Consider the following 19015-nt stretch of genomic DNA (forward strand, 5'->3'; position numbering starts at 1 on the left):
CGTATGCTGAGGAGGGATTTTTGAATTCTCCTTCTTGTGTGTCTTTGAAGGGGTGGAGGGAGTCTTCTTGTGTTGTGGTTCTGCTTTTCGCTTACTCCCTTCCGCGACAACATTTGTTGAAGGTTGCAGGTTATACTGCTTGTTGATCAGACGCCTGCTTCCTCGAGTGTCTTTTGAATCTTCAGTCTTTGTAGACTTTTCTATCTCCAAAAGAGCGGGTGCAGTGGTGAAGCTCTGAGAAAGTCTGGAATCGAAGGTGTTCTAGCAAGGCTCTGTAGACCGGGAGCATTCCATTGATGCACAAGTCCACCAGTTGTTGCTCCGTGACGTTTGGGTCATGACAATCCAGGGCTTGGACTCTGAACCTTTTCACATAATCAGTTGGATTTTCAATGACCCTCTGAAACATTCTTCCAAGGTCGGAGAGGGTGACTTGTTCTGACACGAAGAAGTATTTCCTGTAAAATGCATTAACCATTTCTCCCCAATTGTTAATGGTCCCTGGTGTGATGCTGTTATACCAGGTGTATGCCCTGCCTTTCAGAGATTTTGAGAATTCCTTGAGTCGGACGACATGATTATGTTCATGTTCTCCCAAGGCTTCGAGAAAACGAGAGACATGTTCCCGAGCATTGCCAGTTCCATCATATAAGGTGAAAGTTGGAGAAAAGTAACCTTTGGGGAGTGGAATCCTCTGCGTAGCGGCAAGATAAGGAGGTTGATGACGATGATCATGCGATGTCTTGCCTTTTACATGGTTCTCTAAGAGGTGCTCCAGATCCTCGCGAGTGATGAAATTCGGTGATCCCTTCGTTGATGAGTTGTCTGCAGCAGTTTTGTGGACTTCATCGTCTTCTACTGTATGGATTGGAATTACTTCAGGGCCGTCGTCCGAGGATTTCTCCTTCTCCTTTTCCTTCTCTTGAGTCTTCTCTGACATCTTGTCAGTAAGAGTTTTGAGGTAATTACACATCTCCTTCTATGTATCAGCCATGTCAGTCTGGTTCTTTGCAAGAGTCTCCTGCGCTTTGATAAGATCAACAATGGTAGGCGGTGGATCTCCTCTGACTTCTTCAGGGTGTCTCCCGGACAGTGGATGACCTTCGGCGTGAGGAGGAGTAGTGTCACCACCATCAGTGTTGGAGGTCGGAAATGTCTCCGGGATATTCCGATTGTTGTTGTTGCTACTGCTAGCACGGTTTGTGTTAGGATTTGTAACTGAACCCGACCTGAGATCAACCATCTTGTGAAATTGTGAGATTGCAACCGAGAGATTAATCTCACACTGCGGTCGCCAATCTGTAGATGGGGAAAAACGATTTGCTGGTTTTTAAGGAATTGAGGAGACGACCGTACGGAGGAGACTCCTCGAACCGAGCGAAATGTTAAACCTCACACAGATGCACCGCTGCAAAGGGGGTGCTTAGAGAGATCAATTTGTATTACTCCGGCCTAAATCAAGACAATGACCGTTCCAGAGTAAATTCGGTCACAAGAGAGGATGGGTTGATCTGTAGGAGGGAAGCTGAGAAATGTGTGGAATCAATGGTAATCAAAGATTGTGGGTTGTGAATTCTTAATACGATAAGCTCTGAGTGATTGAAATTGCTCAATTGAGAGTAGTTGCTCAATTGATGATCTCATGTTGTCAGTTTGATGTGAGATTGATGATACTGATGATGCTTCAATCATGATTCAGAGACTTATTTATATTGCTGGAATTGTAAACACCATGATTCCATGAAGTGTGACAGTTGATGGAATCAAGGAGTGGGGAAGTGGAGATCGTGTTTGAAACCAGTTGTTCAACGTGTGGAGAGCTGGTCGATTTTCCACCCACTACCTCGTGAATTCCTTCAACTGATTGCACGACTTGCTCACATTTCATCATGTGTTTGAACACACGTGCCGTAGACCTCCATACCAAAACCCTAAGTGATATCCCCCCAAGTGACACGATTGATGTCTCGTGGTTTGTTAGTCAATTGATGACTTCGTGGTTTGATGGGACGATGAGTCCATGTAGTCGTTGAGTTGAACATGATGTTGTGAAACTTGTGAATTGAACATGTCATGAGACAGAGGTATAGTTCCTACGATGAAGTGAGCAAGTATTGCTCATTCGATGGATCATCGAATATTGATTGTTGAACCAATATTGAGCAAATATTCCGCATCTGAGCAAGTGATGCTCATGTGATGAATTGTTGAATATTTGATCGTCTGAGCATGTGTTGCTCATCTGATGGATTATTGGCAGCGTACCAAAATATTAATTAGAATACTGGTCGTTGAACCGAGCATAATTAATGAAATTAATGACCATGAGGCCGTCGTAAAATTATTAAGGTTGGAATCTGGAATGATGATCCTTGGATTCAGAAACCCTAATTTGATCAATTGATGATCAATTCATGGTTGTCAGAATTTCAACCATGGGACGAAGGAGGGAGCGAGTACATGTGACCGTGGATCAACCATATAGTGTCCATATGCTCACGTGAGCAAATACAAAGAACTCCTGAAGAGTTGACGATTTGTTGGTGGAAGAATGATTAAATGCTGGTTTAATCATTTATTCAAAAAATACTCGTCTGAGCCTTAGGTGAGAAAACTTAATTAATTATGACGAGGCGAGGGACCGACCATGGAGTCATGAAACTGGTCTTGGGTTATCCCGTGACCGCCTGACGATCACTTCATGAAAATCCAAAGTGTTTGGGAGAGTTTTGGACCTAATACGAGCAATTATGCAAATTAGGTCAAAACTGTGAAAATTGATGGGACCGGCTTCCGTGATCCAAAGATCCAATCTTGGTCGGTCAAGATAGCGTGTTCGTGTCCCCAAGGCATCCGCGTCTCAGTCCTGAGAATTTTGATATTTTCTGGCGTGCAATTGAGCATCCATTCGAGAAAATATGCCAAAATTAGGGTTTCGACGAAACTAAGGAAAAACACCATGAGATGATGAAAAATAATTATAAAATAAGGAATGAGGAGGCGTGGGACTGACGTGGTCAAGGCATGGTCAGAGATCGTGACTACGGTCCTGTGGTGCCTTTTCCTTAATTTTATAATATTTTGATGATTTTATGAAAAATTCATGAATTTTGAGAAATTTGATGAATTTTGGGAGTTTCCATGAATTGAAGGAGTTTTCATGAGTTCAAGGAAGCAAAAGATATTAAAATAATAAAACAAGGGCGTGTGGGACCGTGGAGGCATGGTCGGCCAGCTTGGGCCTGGTCCCACGAGTTTTCATAATTTTTTAATATTTTTTAGGTATTTTTGATGATTTGAGGGAATTTTTCCTAATTTGAGAGAAATACCATGAAATCAAGGAATTTGATGAATTCAAGGAAAACTAATAATAAAATAATAAACAAAGGGGCGTGTGGGACCGGCTAGGGCATGGCCGGTCGACCAAGGCCCGGTCCCACAAGTTTTTATAATTTATATTATTTTATTATTATTTGATGATTTGAGCAAAAATACCATAAAATCAAGGAGTTTTTTCATGAAATTAGAGAAGTAATAATAATAATAAAATAATAAGGAACCATGGGTGTGGGGCCGGTTGGGACCAAGGCATGGCCGGTTGGCCAATGGTCACGCCTCACACTCCTTTCCTTAATTTTATATTATTTTTTATGGATTTATGGAAGTACCATGAAACCGAGGAGTTTCCTCGAGACGAAGGAGATTTGATAAAATGAGAGGATTTTCATCAAATCATGGAAAATACTAAAAATGCATTAAAAATATAAAACTGGCGTGGGATTGACCACGACACGGTCGGTCGGTCGTGTGTCCGTGCTCTCAGCACCCTGGTCAATATTTCTAATTATTTATTATTTTCTTCTCTATTTTGCATAGGTTCATCGTTTCGTTGTATTTTTGAAATACTCGTTCGTGCGGTGACTGTTAGTGTATCATCGTTGAATACACATTCACCATTTGAATCGGGGCTTACTTAGAGGTAGCTCAGACGCCCGGTTGTTGATTATTTATTACTAATTGTGGAATTCAGTGGAGAATAATTCACAAAACTGAGTAATAAGATGTTTATTATTAATTCATAGGATCAGCTGAGGATTCGACTACGAATTCAGAATAATAAAGTGAGCATCACCATTCCATGGGATCGTAGATTCGACCATAGAATCAGAGTAATTAAGGTTTATCTATTACTACTTATGAGACCAATTGTAGATTCGATCATGAAATTGGAGTAATGAGATAATATAGTTATTGCTATTCTATGAGATCAAACTGCGGATTCGATCATAGAATCAGAACAATTGTTATTGTCATTCCAGGGGACCGGTCGTGGATTCTACCATGGAATAGGAGCGATTGTAATTAGGAATAATTAACTTTGTGGCTCTATACTAGCAGAGCAAGCTGTCTAGGAGCATTAATTATCCTGATATGAGCTTGCCGATAAGTCATATCCTTTATATAGTCAGGGTAAACTTGTTGTTTGTTCCTGAAGACGTTATCGCTCTATACTAGCAGAGCAAGTTGTCTAGGAGCCGCCCATCTCGTGATGCTATATAGAAATAATCACTGAAAGTATTCAGTATTCATGAGATATGTCGTTGTCCAGTCGTGAGACTACATATCTACATGTACTCTGAGAGAAAGTACTCTCCGTTGAGAATTCGATGAGATACCCGTGTCTCGATACTCACGTCTGATTGCTGAATCAGAGCTTCGTATAATTATGATCTTACGAATTTAGCCTTTGTCGAAAATCCACCATCTACAACTTCACACAGATGCACCGCTGCAAAGGGGGTGCTTTAGATTCGAGAGATCAATCTGTAGTACTCCGGCCTAAATCAAGACAATGACCGTTCCAGAGTAAATTCGGTCACAAGAGAGGATGGTTGATCTGTAGGAGGGACGCTGAGAAATGTGTGGAATCAATGGTAATCAAATATTGTGGGTGTGTGAATTCTGAATACGATAAGCTCTGAGTGATTGAAATTTCTCAATTGAGAGTAGTTGCTCAATTGATGAGTTGATGATCTCGTGTTGTCGATGAGACTGAGATTGATGATACTGATGATGATGATTCAATCATGATTCAGAGACTTATTTATATTGCTGGAATTTTAGACACCATGATTCCATGAAGTGTGACAGTTGATGGAATCAAGAAGTGGGGAAGTGGAGATCGTGTTTGAAAAGTGTGGAGACTTGGTCGATTTTCCACCCACTACCTCGTGAATTCCTTTAACTGATTGCACGACTTGCTCACATTCCATCGTGTGTTTGAACACACGTGTCGTAGACCGCTAGACCAAAACCGTAAGTGATATCCCCCCAAGTGACACGATTGACGTCTCGTGGTTTGTTAGTCAATTGATGACTTCATGGTTTGATGGGACGATGAGTCCATGTAGTCGTTGAGTTGAACATGATACTCTGAAACTCGTGACTCGAACATGTCATGAGACAGAGGTATAGTTCTTACGATGAAGTGAGCAAGTATTTCTCATTCGGTGGATCGTTGAATATTGATTGTTGAACCAATATTCCTTGGTTTGAACAAATATTTATCATCTGAGCAAGTGTTGCTCATGTGATGAATTGTTGAATATTTGATCGTCTGAGCATGTGTTGCTCGTCTAATGGATTATTGGCAGCGTATCAAAAATATTAATTAGAATATTGGTCGTTGAACCGAGCATAATTAATAAAATTAATGACCATGAGGTCTTCATAAAATTATTAAGTTTAGAATCTGGAATGATGATCCTTGGATTCAGAAACCCTAATTTGATCAATTGATGATCAATTCATGGTTCGTCAGAATTTCAACCATGGGACGAAGGAGGGAGCGACTACATGGGACCGTGGATCAACCATGTAGTGTCCATATGCTCACGTGAGCAAATACGAAGAACTCCTGAAGAGTTGACGATTTGTTGGTGAAAAAAATAACTAAATGCTGGTTTAATCATTTATTCGAAAATGCTCGTCTGAGCCTTAGGTGAGAAAACCTAATTAATTATGACGAGGCGAGGGACCGACCATGGAGTCATGAAACCGTTCCTGAGTTGTCCCATGACCGCCTGACGATCACTTCATGAAAATCCAAAGTGTTTGGGAGAGTTTTGGACCTAATACGAGCAATTGTGCAAATTAGGTCAAAACTGTGAAAATTGATGGGACCGGCTTCCGTGAGCCAAAGATCCAATCTTTGTCGGCAAAGATAGCGTGCTCGTGTCCCCAAGGCGTCCGCATCTCAGTCCTGAAAATTTTGATATTTTCTGGCGTGCAATTGAGCATCCATTCGAGAAAATATGCCAAAATTAGGGTTTCGACGAAACTGAGGAAAACACCATGAGATGATGAAAAATAATTATAAAATAAGTAATGAGGAGGCGTGGGACCGACGTGGTCAAGGCATGGTCGGCCGGTCGTGACACGGTCCCGTGATTCCTTTTCCTTAATTTTATAATATTTTGATGATTTTATGAAAAATTCATGAATTTTGAGAAATTTGATGAATTTAGGGAGTTTTCATGAATTGAAGGAGTTTTCATGAGTTCAGGGAAGCAAAAAATATTAAAATAATAAAAACAAGGGCGTGTGGGACCGTGGAGGCATGACCAGTCGGCTTGGGCCCAGTCCCACGAGTTTTCATAATTTTTTAATATTTTTAGGTATTTTTGTTGATTTGAGGGAATTTTTCCTAATTTGAGAGAAATACCATGAAATCAAGGAATTTGATGAATTCAAGGAAAACTAATAATAAAATAATAAAACAAAGGGGCGTGTGGGACCGGCTAGGGCATGGCCGGCCGGCCAAGGCCCGGTCCCATAAGTTTTCATAATTTATTTTATTTTATTATTATTTGATGATTTGTGCAAAAATACCATGAAATCAAGGAGTTTTTCATGAAATTAGAGAAATAATAATAATAATAACAAAATAATAAGGAACCGTGGGTGTGGGGCCGGTTGGGACCAAGGCATGGCCGGTTGGCCAATGGTCACGCCCCACAATCCTTTTCTTAATTTTATATTATTTTTTATGGATTTATGGAAGTACCATGAAACCGAGGAGTTTCCTCGAGACGAAGGAGATTTGATAAGATGAGAGGATTTTCATCAAATCATGGAAAATAATAAAAATGCATTAAAAATATAAAACTGGCGTGGGATTGACCACGACACGGTCGGTCGGTCGTGTGTCCGTGCTCCCAGCACCCTGTAAATATTTTTGATTATTTATTATTTTCTTCTCTATTTTGCATAGGTTCATCGTTTCGTTGTATTTTTGAAATACTCGTTCGTGCGGTGACTGTTAGTGTATCATCGTTGAATACACCTTCACCATTTGAATCAGGGCTTACTTAGAGGTAGCTCAGACGCCCGGTTGTTGATTATTCATTACTAATTGGCGAATTCGGTGGAGAATAATTCACAAAACTGAGTAAGAAATTTTTTATTATTAATTCATAGGATCAGTTGAGGATTCGACTATGAATTCAGAATAATAAAGTGAGCATTACCATTCAATGGGATCGTAGATTCGACCATAGAATCGGAGTAATTAAGATTTATCTATTACCATTTATGAGACCAGTTGTGGATTCGATCATGAAATCGGAGTAATGAGATAATATAGTTATTGCTATTCTATGAGATCAAGTCGTGGATTCGATCATAGAATCAAAACAATTGTTTATTGCCATTCCAGGGGACCAGTCGTGGATTCGACCATGGAATAGGAGCAATTGTTATTGCCATTCCATGGGACCAGTCGTGGATTCGACCATGGAATATGAGCAATAATAGATTATTCTGGGAATTCAGTAGTGAATGTCACGGCAGAATCAATCTTAATTAGGAATAATTAACTTTGTGGATCTATACTAGCAGAGCAAGCTGTCTAGGAGCATTAAATATCCCGATATGAGCTTGTCGGTAAGTCTTATCCTTTATATAGTCAGGATAAACTGGTTGTTTGTTCCTGAAGATGTTATCGCTCTATACTAGCAGAGCAAGCTGTCTAGGAGCTGTCCATCTCATGATGCTATATAGAAATAATCACTGAAAGTATTCAGTATTCATGAGATATGCCGTTGTCCAGTCGTGAGACTACATATCTACATGTACTCTGAGAGAAACTACTCTCCGTTGAGAATTCGATGAGAGATCCGTGTCTCGATACTCATGTCTGATTGCTGAGTCAGAGCTTCGTATAATTATGAGTTTACGAATTTAGCCTTTGTCGAAAATTCACCATCTACAATGTGCCAATAGCGCCTGTGGCGACTGGGCCCTAGGTTTGCACGGCTTAGCATGCTAGATTGCAAGCGTCGCTGGGCATGTGCCAATGGCGCGTGTGGTGGCTCGGCCCTAGGTTTGCACGATTTGGCATGCTAGGTCGCAAGCGTCGCTTGGCATGTGCCAATGGCGCGTGTGGCGTCTTGGCCCTAGGTTTGCACGGCTTAGCATGCTAGGTCGCAAGCGTCGCTTGGCATGTGTCAATGGCGCGTGTGGCGGCTTGGCCCTAGGTTTGCACGGCTTAGCATTCTAGGTCGCAAGCGTCGCTTGGCATGTGCCAATGGCGCGTGTGGCGCAATGATTGTGCATCTCGAATTTGGCACGATTGTCGTGAAGCGCAATGATTGTGCGGCTTGGTTTTGGCATAGTTGTCGTGAAGCGCAATGATTTTGCGGCTTGGTTTTGGCGTGGTTGCCATGATGCGCAGCGATTGTGCGGCTTTGGTTTTGTCATAGTTTCCATGATACGCAGCAATTTTGCGACTTTGGTTTTGGCATAGTTGCCATGACGCGTAACGATTGTGCGTCTTTGGTTTTTGCATAATTGCCATGAAGCGCAGCGATTGTGGGGCTTTGGTTTTGGCATAGTTTTCATGATGCGCAGCGATTGTGCGGCTTAGGGTTTTGTGTGTCGAAACCCTAGTTTAGCATTTGAAAAAGATACCCTGGTAATTTTTTACATAAGTGCATTAAATGTTCTAATAAATGTGTTTAGCGTCACCGGTGACGTCATGCTATGCGTAAGGTTTTACGATTTTACCCCTTATCTAAAAACCACCATCAACATTAAGTCCCCTGCTTATCTTGGAATAGGGGCCTTGTTGCAAGGTAAGCATAAGATGGTGACAGAAGAGGATAGAACTGAGACAGTAAGTCGTGAAAGAGGGCTAAGGAGACTTGTCTGACCTTTTTCGATATGTAAGTAGAATTCGCAATTCTTGCATCTGGTAGCTTTGCACAAATCCCAGTATGACTAGGTGCCTTCAGGGCCTGGCTTTGGAACGCGAGGCGGAGCTGCTAGCATAGACTTGGTGTGAGAGGGACTTCTCAGCATCAAGGAGCTTGAAGCGGGTGTGGGCCATCTGGCTGTCATGGCGTTGGCAAAGGGGAGCATGGATGACATTGGAAAGTAGGCGCTTGGCAGATCCGGTGTGAGCAAGGGCGGTGCGTATGCTTTGGGAGTGGCGATATTTTTCCTTGTGGGCCCGATTGCCTTCCTTCACGCACGGCTTTAATCAAGGCATTCTTTCCTTATTCAAAATCCGGAAGCGTTACACCCGTCATTTCTTCTTTCCTTTCTTTTTTGGGTTCTCTAGTATTTATGCCCAGTGAAATTGCACCGTCTTCCCAAAAAGGTTTTTCTTGTTGAGTCTACCTCTCCTCATCATGTCGACCAGAAGTGAATCATCTTCGAACCGGATAGATTCTCCGGGTAAATGTGTGAGGCTTGACTCTTGCAACAGCACCCCGATCAGGGTTACTCGGGTCAAGAAGATTATACTGGTATGTTTCTACTGATCGACATATGTTTCACTGTTTGTTGATAAATGACAAAACTTTTCTTCTGTATAGAGATATCCTATCGGAGTATGCGTTACCATCATTGATGAAGATGATCTGGTCACGCCTCTTTCTTCAAGCCTGATCTCATTGACTGCTGCAGATCTGGAGAATGCCGATTTAGGGATTTCTTGTCACGAGTATCCCAATGCAGGTTTGTCGTTTGGGACCCGTATGAGGTGTCTTTCCTCCAACTACCGGAATGTCGGTGGGTTCCTGGTGCGGAAAGAATTTGTGGCTCTTTACACGAGGATATGGAAAATATATGGTCACATTGCTACCAGGAGCATGGTGAAGTATTGTTCGTCTGCTCTAGTTTCTATAGTGAATTGCCTCTTGCCGATGGTCTCCGAAATGGAGAGTATGTCTATCCGTGCTGTTGTGGAGTCAGCCATTCAAAAGTGGGAGAATATGGTGTCTACCTGTGAATCTCTGGAGTTCAATGTCAGCTAGTTGCGACATCATCTTGATATTGTGAAAGTCGACAAGGCCGGTATCCTTGCTGGTGTTGTCCCTTCTACAAAAGCTACGCTGGAAGAGGAGAAAGCTTTGGCTATGGAGTCGCGGAAGGTTGAAGAGTTAACCCGGAATTTGAAGAGTAAGACTGAAAGATATCAGATTCGATTAAAGATGATACTTTCTAGGGATTACAATCTATTGGATGGGATTTTCTGACTCGTGTTACGAGATGTAGGTTTTTTTTTACTTGTTTTTTGAAGAAATAAAGAAATTTTATTGTTCTGTTGAGGTTGCATCGAAACTTGATAATTAGAAATGAAAAGAAAGCGAAAAGGGTGCCTGGATTTCCGCGCCCTAATGTAGCACGTTGTGAGATAGTGGTTAGGCATAGTATGCCTTGAGCCATTTCCCGTTGATGACTGCCTCTAGCTTTCCTCCATCTTCCTTGATAATCTTGTAGTACCCACTGTCATACGCCTTCGTAATTATATATGTATCTTCCCATTTTGGGGAAAACTTTGGTGCAGATACGTCTTGCTGGATGTGTTTAGCAGTCTTCAGCACCAAATCTCCTGTTTTGAAAACCCTGGGTTTCACAGTTCTGTTGTATGCTTTGGAAACTATGTTTTTGTATGCCTGTGCGTGTTCTTCTGCCCTGAATCTTCTAGAATCTATGTTGTCTAGTTCCGCTATTCCGGAATTCAGTGTTTCGGCTTCATCCCATGCTGCGGCAATTCTGGCAGACGGGATTTTGATTTCAGATGGGAGGATTGCGTCCGCACTGTAGACGAGAGAGTAGGGAGAAGAGCCGGTGGAGCTTCTTGGAGATGTTCGGTATGCCCAGAAGGCCATTGGAAGCTGCTCATGCCAAGTTCTGGGATTGTCGTGTACCGTTCGGCTGAGAATTCGAATCAGGGTCTTGTTGGTGCTCTCGGCTTGCCCGTTTCCCTGGGGGTAGTATACGGTAGAGAAGACTTGTTTGATACCGTACCTCTCGAGTAATTCCTGTACTTGTTTGTTATAAAAAGGCGTGACATTGTCGGTGATGATGTGTTTAGGTACGCCAAAACGGTAGATGATGTGTTCCTTGATGAACGTCGCGATTGTGACTCCGGTGGTCCTTTCAAGGGGATAGCTTCGACCCATTTGATGAAGTACTCGGTCGCAGTTATTATGTATTCATGCTGCTTTGAAGATGGCGGATTAATCTTCCCGATGATGTCAAGTCCCCAGCTGTAAAAGGGCCATGGACTACTTATCGAGTGCAGAGATGTTGGAGGCGCGTGGATAAGGTTCTCGTGGACCTGGCATTCCCGACATTTCTGAACGAAAGCAGTTGCGCCATCGTCCATAGTCGGCCAGTAGTATTTCTCATGTATTTGAAGAAACAACTTCTGTTTCCCTTGGTGTTTGATGGTTTTTCAAATAGTGATTGTAGTTGAAGTGGTAAAACGGATTCGTATCAGACTTGTGAAGAAAACAGTTTTTAGATTTAAATTTAAACAGGCAAATAAAAAGAGTTGTTCAAAGTTATAGAGAAAAACACCAAGACTAGGATTCCACCAATGACCATTTTAATAGTAAACTCTAAATAGTTCTTATGCAATTTTATCTTTAAAATCAATTCTAATATTTGCCTCAAATAAGTTTTTGAAGTAATAATTGTAATTAAAAAGTATAAAACATCAAAAGTTACTAAAACCCAGCATGCTTCATCAAGTCAATTCACAATTACTCAATAAAAACTATTAATTCAATTTTAATTCATGCAAATAATCAAATAATAATATTGCAAATAAATGTAAAAATTAGAATTATACCAATAAATTTTGTGCCAATGGCTTCCTCCATCGTCTCGGCTAATGGGTTTAGCTCCTCATCCCAAAAACACACTCACAAGATAAATTCATGGCTAAAATAGGTGTTTTTATTGATGATTATATGATGAAATAGGAATTAGCAACGCTGTAGAAGTGTTACAGCGTCACTGTTACAAATGGAGTAAGTGCTGAGAAGAAACGATAGAACTAAAGTGCTGTAAATAGCGACACAGGGTGTAAGCTGCTGGAAAGAACGATACAAGCCGTGTGCTGTAAACAGCGACAGCGTGTTCTGGTTTTAAGACTGATGAAGAACGACTGCCTTAGCAGGTCTGTTCTTCCTCTTCTTCTTCCTCCTTGAACAGCAGCAGCAGCAGCAACAATCAATGGTATCTTCCTCGTTTCGGCTCTGAACTCTCTCCTATTTGTCTCTAAACTTTTCTAACCTTTCTTTGATGTAAACCAACACTTATATAGCCCAACAGATCCATAAATCTCGACTAAATCCGAGAGTATTTCTATTTTTTTCTTCTCGAGCAGTTGAGAGAATAATCTCTTTTCTGTTGCTTTGTACGCGTCCTATGACCAGTTATTACGCTCCAAAATTCTCTTAAGACTTGAACCAGACTAGGTACATCTTTATCCAGCGTAAAACTCTCCCAAAATTCTTCACAAAATCTTTGAAAATAAACCGAAAGAGTACGTATCCTGTTGAACTTTGATTCACTTCTCCCGGCCATTCTAGCCCAATTAAGCCCATGAAATCATCCATACTAGAATTGTATATCCATATCACGTCCAGCCCATGAGAATCAGTGATTGAATCTCATTAAAACTCGTCCGAAAATCCAACCCTAAATCTGTCTGGTGAAAGAAAATTTTCCCGCCAAAATTTTCTTTTGAATTTGAGAAGTTGACCTCCCCTTATCTGTGGCTGGTCTCCCTTTAGCAGATGCTTGGAAATGGGTCACCCCTTAGTAATTAGGTTACCCCTTATCCAAAATCAAGGGTCCGTATAGCAAGTGTCCCCTGGGGCATTTTCCGCACTTTTTTCGGGGTTCCTCCGGGGTATTTCTGGGGTACTTCCGGTACACTTCTGGGGCGCTTCCGGTACTCTATCAACGGAGGTCCAAACGCCGCATTTTCAGCCAATTTCGCCGCAAAACTTTATTCTTCTAAAAACACCTACAAATAAATAAAATATCCAAATAAGTACAATATCGAGCACTAACAATATATATAATTGAGATAAATTAGACACATAAATGCGTCTATCAAATACCCCCAAACTTATTATTTGCTAGTCCCGAGCAAATCAAAACTACAAAATAAAATTCTAACTCACTGTCGCAGGCATCGTCGATTGCATTTAGCGTATGCAATAAGCCTTTAAACCCCTAGGTGGCCCTAGTGGCCGAGTTATAGTCTCGGGAGGGCTTACCAGAGATATACCCACAAAACCTGTACTCCAGACCTTAGCTATCTACCCAGAACCTTGGAAGGCACTAAAGAATCTCCTTGGTTGGCATACTTATTGACTACAGGAAGAAGTACCCTGATGCGAAATTCCAATTGCTGTACACGAGTTTGCACTCAAGCATACTAAAATTCATATAAAGTGACAGAGCTCTACTCAGATAGTTGCACTATGGACATCATATTCGGAGTCAAAACTAATCACATGGATAGATCAAGAAGATGGATATAGAAAACATAGATGGTTTTGATGTTTACTAAGTGAACGACGTTTCCCATATCTGTCTGAAGGCCTCCGCCAAAATGAACCTATCCTAATGGATTGAGATACTAGTCTGACTAATATCAACACACTGACATATACAAGGGTACCAGTGGTCGATAACCTAACTCTAGGTCAACACAACTGGCATATACAAGGGTACCAGTGGTCGACTTTATTGAATTTATTCCTTTTGGTCAAATGGTCTGGTCTCAATTTCTTTCTTTCTTTTTTTTTCAACTTTTTTTCAACTTTTTTTCAACTTTTTTTTTTTTCATGGTATCTCAATCACTCTAATTCACCCTAGCATTGGTAACAACTTGAATCGTGGGCCCCACGTATCACTTAGAGAAACATAGTTTAAAAACAAAATAAAATAAAAATAGAAGTGAAAAGGACTCAACGAGATATGGTGAAACTATCATGTTATTTCTAACACCTGAGCTCTGTGCTTTTATGAATAGACTCTTTAGATGTTTCCATCTAATCAGATTGGTTCCTCAAACTCCTACAATCAAAATGCTTCCATCCACTTAGATTAGTTAGTGCAATCCTCAATAGGCATAAATTTCTAGGATCTGGAGTTTATTTATTGCAAAAAGGTGACAAAAAGTGTTTCTTCCCCACCCCCAAACTTAAATCTTACATTGTCCTCAATGTTCTAAAGATGAAATTAAAAGCATGAACAAGGAGAAACTATTACCACTGGAGGGAAAAGAAATAAGGAAGGATATTACCGTATCACATGAATGCGGGAGCCTCCCAGTAAATGCTAAATTTATAGTCATTAGCTAGACATCAAATACCTCAAAAAGAATTTTCACCTTCCAAAGTCGTATACCAATAGTCGAAATAATTGTGGGTCCATAAGACCAAATAGAACTGCCACAAATAGGAGACAAATGCTCAAGATCAGAAAAATGAGCAGATAGAGCACAACCTGATCTAAAGTTTCTCGCAAGACAACTGGATTTATCTGAGGTGCCCACTTGGGATTCATATGAGTGTCTCGGCAAACAGATTCATCCGAAAAACGGGTCTCTAACATATGGATTTTCTCCTGGACATTATCAGGCGGATCAGGTTGTGGAGTCTGAATACACTCAAGCGATACCTCAGATGCACTAGGCTTGAGTCCCAAGTTAGGGACTTCTATTGGGGATAATTGACAATCTCTACCCCCAAACTTAGAATTTTGGGTGCCTCTACAATGACTAGTCACAATGTTCCTAATTTCTAGACCATCGGGTTCTTGAAAAAGGTCAATTTCTTTCTCTAAGTCATAATCAGGTGGTTCATCCTCAGCTTGCTTCATATCTTCTATGGTCCACTCTAAGGCTTCCTTATTTTCTTGAAGCACGGTCTCTGGACTACTTTCCTGATCACTATCCAAATCGGAGGCTATAATCACAGGGAAAGACTCGGGTGGGCCTAAAAATGTATAATTAGACTCCAACTCAGGAAGCTCTTTTAAATAAGGTGTTAAGATAGACTCCGAAGCTAGTAATGGTTCGAACCTATTTTTCCATATATCAATATCTAACATAGGAACAGAATCCAACAGAGCATTAACTTGTTCAATGTTACTATTATCGTCGAAATCCAGGCTAAAATGGGATAAACAACTCTCCAATGTATTTTCCGATACGATGTTTGGTAATGACTCCTGAACTAAGGTTCCTATCATGTTCACCTCTTCAATACATGTGCTATCTATCTCAGAATGTAGCTTGTTTACATTAAAAATATTCATCTCAATAGTCATATTACCAAACGAAATATTCATGATACCATTTCGACAGTTTATGATCGCATTAGACGTAGCTAAGAATGGGCGACCTAAAATCACAAGTATTTGGTTCTCTGGGTCGGGGACAGGTTGGGTATCTAGGACCACGAAATCCACTGGATAAATAAACTTGTCGACCTCAATAAGAACATCCTCGATCACACCACGAGGGATTTTAACGGACCTATCAGCTAACTGGAGTGTTATCTGGGTAGGTTTCATCTCACCTAGTCCTAGCTTAAGGTACACATGGTATGGCAGTAAGTTCACACTGGCTCCTAAGTCAAGCAACGCTTTCTCAACACGGTAATTACCTATTGTACAAGCAATGGTAAGGGACCCTGGGTCTTTATACTTAGGAGTAGTGGTATTCTGAATAATAGAACTCACATGACTAGCTATGAAGGCTTTCTTCTGGACACTGAGCTTACGCTTTCGCGTACACAAGTCCTTAAGGAACTTGGCATAAGAGGGAATCTGCCTAATTGCATCTAATAATGGAAGGTTTATATTAACCTGCTTAAAAACCTCCAATATATCATTAAAGTTGGACTCCCTCTTAGTCGTAACTAGAGGATGGGGAAACGGGGCTCTGGGAACAAAGTGAGGCTCAACAGGACCCTCATTGGTCTCTTTGGAGACTCTATCAGTCTCCTCATTTTATGGCTCAGCAGGGTGAACTACAGCATGTTCACTATCAGGCATGGCGACCTTGTTGTCAACTTTCTTTCCACTTCTTAGGGTTGTGACAGCATTCACATGATTGTACGATTTCTCTCCTTTGGGGTTAGGATCAGTATGACTAGGGAACCTTCCATTTTCTCTCTCACTTATAAACTTAGCTATTTGTCCTACTTGAAGTTCTAATTTGGCAAGACTCTGGGAATTATTCTTCAACTCTTGCCTAGTTTCTTGTTGAAAGCTCATGTGGTTATTTGATAGCATGTCATGGTTACTTACTAACATAGTGATAGCTTCCTCTAAGGTAGAGATCTTTTTCTCGGAAGTGTTCTGAAACTGGGTTTGACCTGAAGAGTTCTTAAAACCAAAACATGGGGGAGGCTGAGAATTACTAGACTGGCCTTGACTCTGGCCCTTAGACCAAGAGAAATTAGGATGGTTTCTCCAACCAGGGTTGTAGGTTTCTGAGTATGGGTCAAACTTCTGACGGTTCTCAAACCTAGAGTTGTTATAGACAGCATGGGCTTGTTCATCACTAACTTGACCTTCCCAAAATGAATTATCGGGCTCTATTCCACAACTACAGACTTGAGAGGCTCTATTAGGTTCAACAAGGGACCTATTTTTAGACTGACCCATTTCTAAAGCTTCTAACCTTCTGGACAAAGCAGCAAACTTAGCATCTGACGCAAAACTCGTATCTATCATATTGGTGCTACTTCTATTGACCAAGAGTCTTTTAGGGGGTTCAACACAAGATTCCCACTGTTGGGATTTTTCAGCGATAGCTCCTAAGAAGGTAAAAGCATCATCAGCATTTTTACTAGTGAACTCACCAGCGCACATAGACTCAACCATGGCTTTGGTCGAATAGTCTAAACCATCATAAATAATCTGTACAAGTTTCATATTATCAAATCCATGGTGAGGACACTGAGATAGGAGATCATTGAATCGCTCTAAAAACCTATAAAGAGACTCTCCCTCTTGTTGCACACTAGCACTAATTTTCTGTCTAACAGCTGCAGTTTTATGCTTAGGGTAGAACTTCATATAGAAGGCAGCGATAAGTTCCTGCCATGTTTCTATGGATTCAGACGGTAAGTTGTTCAGCCAGGTCTTGGCTTTGTCTCTCAAAGAAAAGGGAAACATCTTAAGTTTCAAGACTTCATCGGTAAGGTCCTTTATCCTAATTGTCCCACAGATTTCCTCAAAGTCCCTAATATGAAAATAAGGGTTCTCATCATCTTTTCCTAAGAATATAGGGATCATTTGAAGAATACTAGGTTTTATCTCGAAATTAGCCGTAGTGGCTGGCAATTTAATGCATGAAGCTCGGTTGGTCCTAGTTGGGAACATGTAATCTTTCAAGGTTGCCATCGCTGGCACAACAGAAGTACTAGGGGTACTATCCTCACAAAGAGACAGATTCTCAAAACAGAAGTTTCCAAAAACAGGGCTCTCAAAAGAAGAATCTTCGAGCTCCCTGCTTAAATCAGAAGAACTACTAGGTTTTTCGCTAATCAATCGACCTAGAGTATCTCTTTTCCAAGCCCTAACAAAATCGGGCATACACTAAAAAGAATTCAAAAAGAAATAAAAATCCTAACAGGAAGGTTCTAGCAAACACACAGCAGGCTGACTCGACTCTACCACAGCAAACCTAAAGATTTCTAGCAAACAACAAGCATGATGGCTCCACTTAGATTGTTTCTAGACCAGCTTCTAATCCTTCGAAAGGGAATTCGTTACAATTTGAGCACACCCCTCTGGAATCAATCCGAGCCAATGTAAGTTGAATCGAGGCGAGGGAAGCTCAATGGAGCTTTGATACCCAAAACCTCACCGATCCAATGCGGCGCAGTCACGCATTCAACTCACATAAACCGTCAAGAACTTTGAGGTGTGCCTAAAAGAGTAACCAATATTTTTCGAATGATTGTCCTGTTAAGCTCGATACGCTATAGGTCTCTTTCTAGTCCAAATTTTAGGCTTAGGTTCGCTTTAGGTTTCGTTTTCCTAAGGCGGGCAAGAAGGGAGCGGTGATGAAATCCGAACCCTTATCTTGTTTAGGCCAGGCCTTGCCCTTTACTAGGAATTTAAAAACAGTCCATATTCAAGTCCTCAGCATATATTCACCTTAAGGAGTCCAGTAACCCGCTTGCAGGAGATTCGCGGGTGTTTAGAATTTTACCTCCCGTACCAGACGGGCGAAGAACCGCTGAAGTCGACTCGGGCCACGACTCCTATGTCGTGTGCGAACCCGAGGGGCCGAGACGATATCGTAATCGTCGTCCTTCCCTGCACACAGTTTGTATTTAAGGGTACCCTTCCGTAGGGTTTAAAAATAAAAATAAAAATGTCCCAAAATTAATGTCCAAAGTCCATAAAAAAAAATACAAAAGAAAATAAAGTCTAAAAAAAAAAAAATTACAAAAATAAAAATGTCTCTCTTTTTTTTTCTCTCTTTTTAACAAAATAAAGAAAATCTTCTTCTTTTCGCTTCTTTAGCTTTGGTTTTCACTCCCAAACTTTAAGTAAATCACCACAAGCTTTGGCAAATTTATCTCTCGCTCCAACTTCAAAAATCTGCAAGGAAACAAAAAAAAACCAAAAACGTAAAGAAGAACAAGAATAATAATAAAAAAAAATAAATCTAAAA

The sequence above is a fragment of the Papaver somniferum genome, unplaced genomic scaffold (genome assembly GCF_003573695.1).
Source record: "Papaver somniferum cultivar HN1 unplaced genomic scaffold, ASM357369v1 unplaced-scaffold_132, whole genome shotgun sequence".
Lineage (NCBI taxonomy): Eukaryota > Viridiplantae > Streptophyta > Magnoliopsida > Ranunculales > Papaveraceae > Papaver > Papaver somniferum.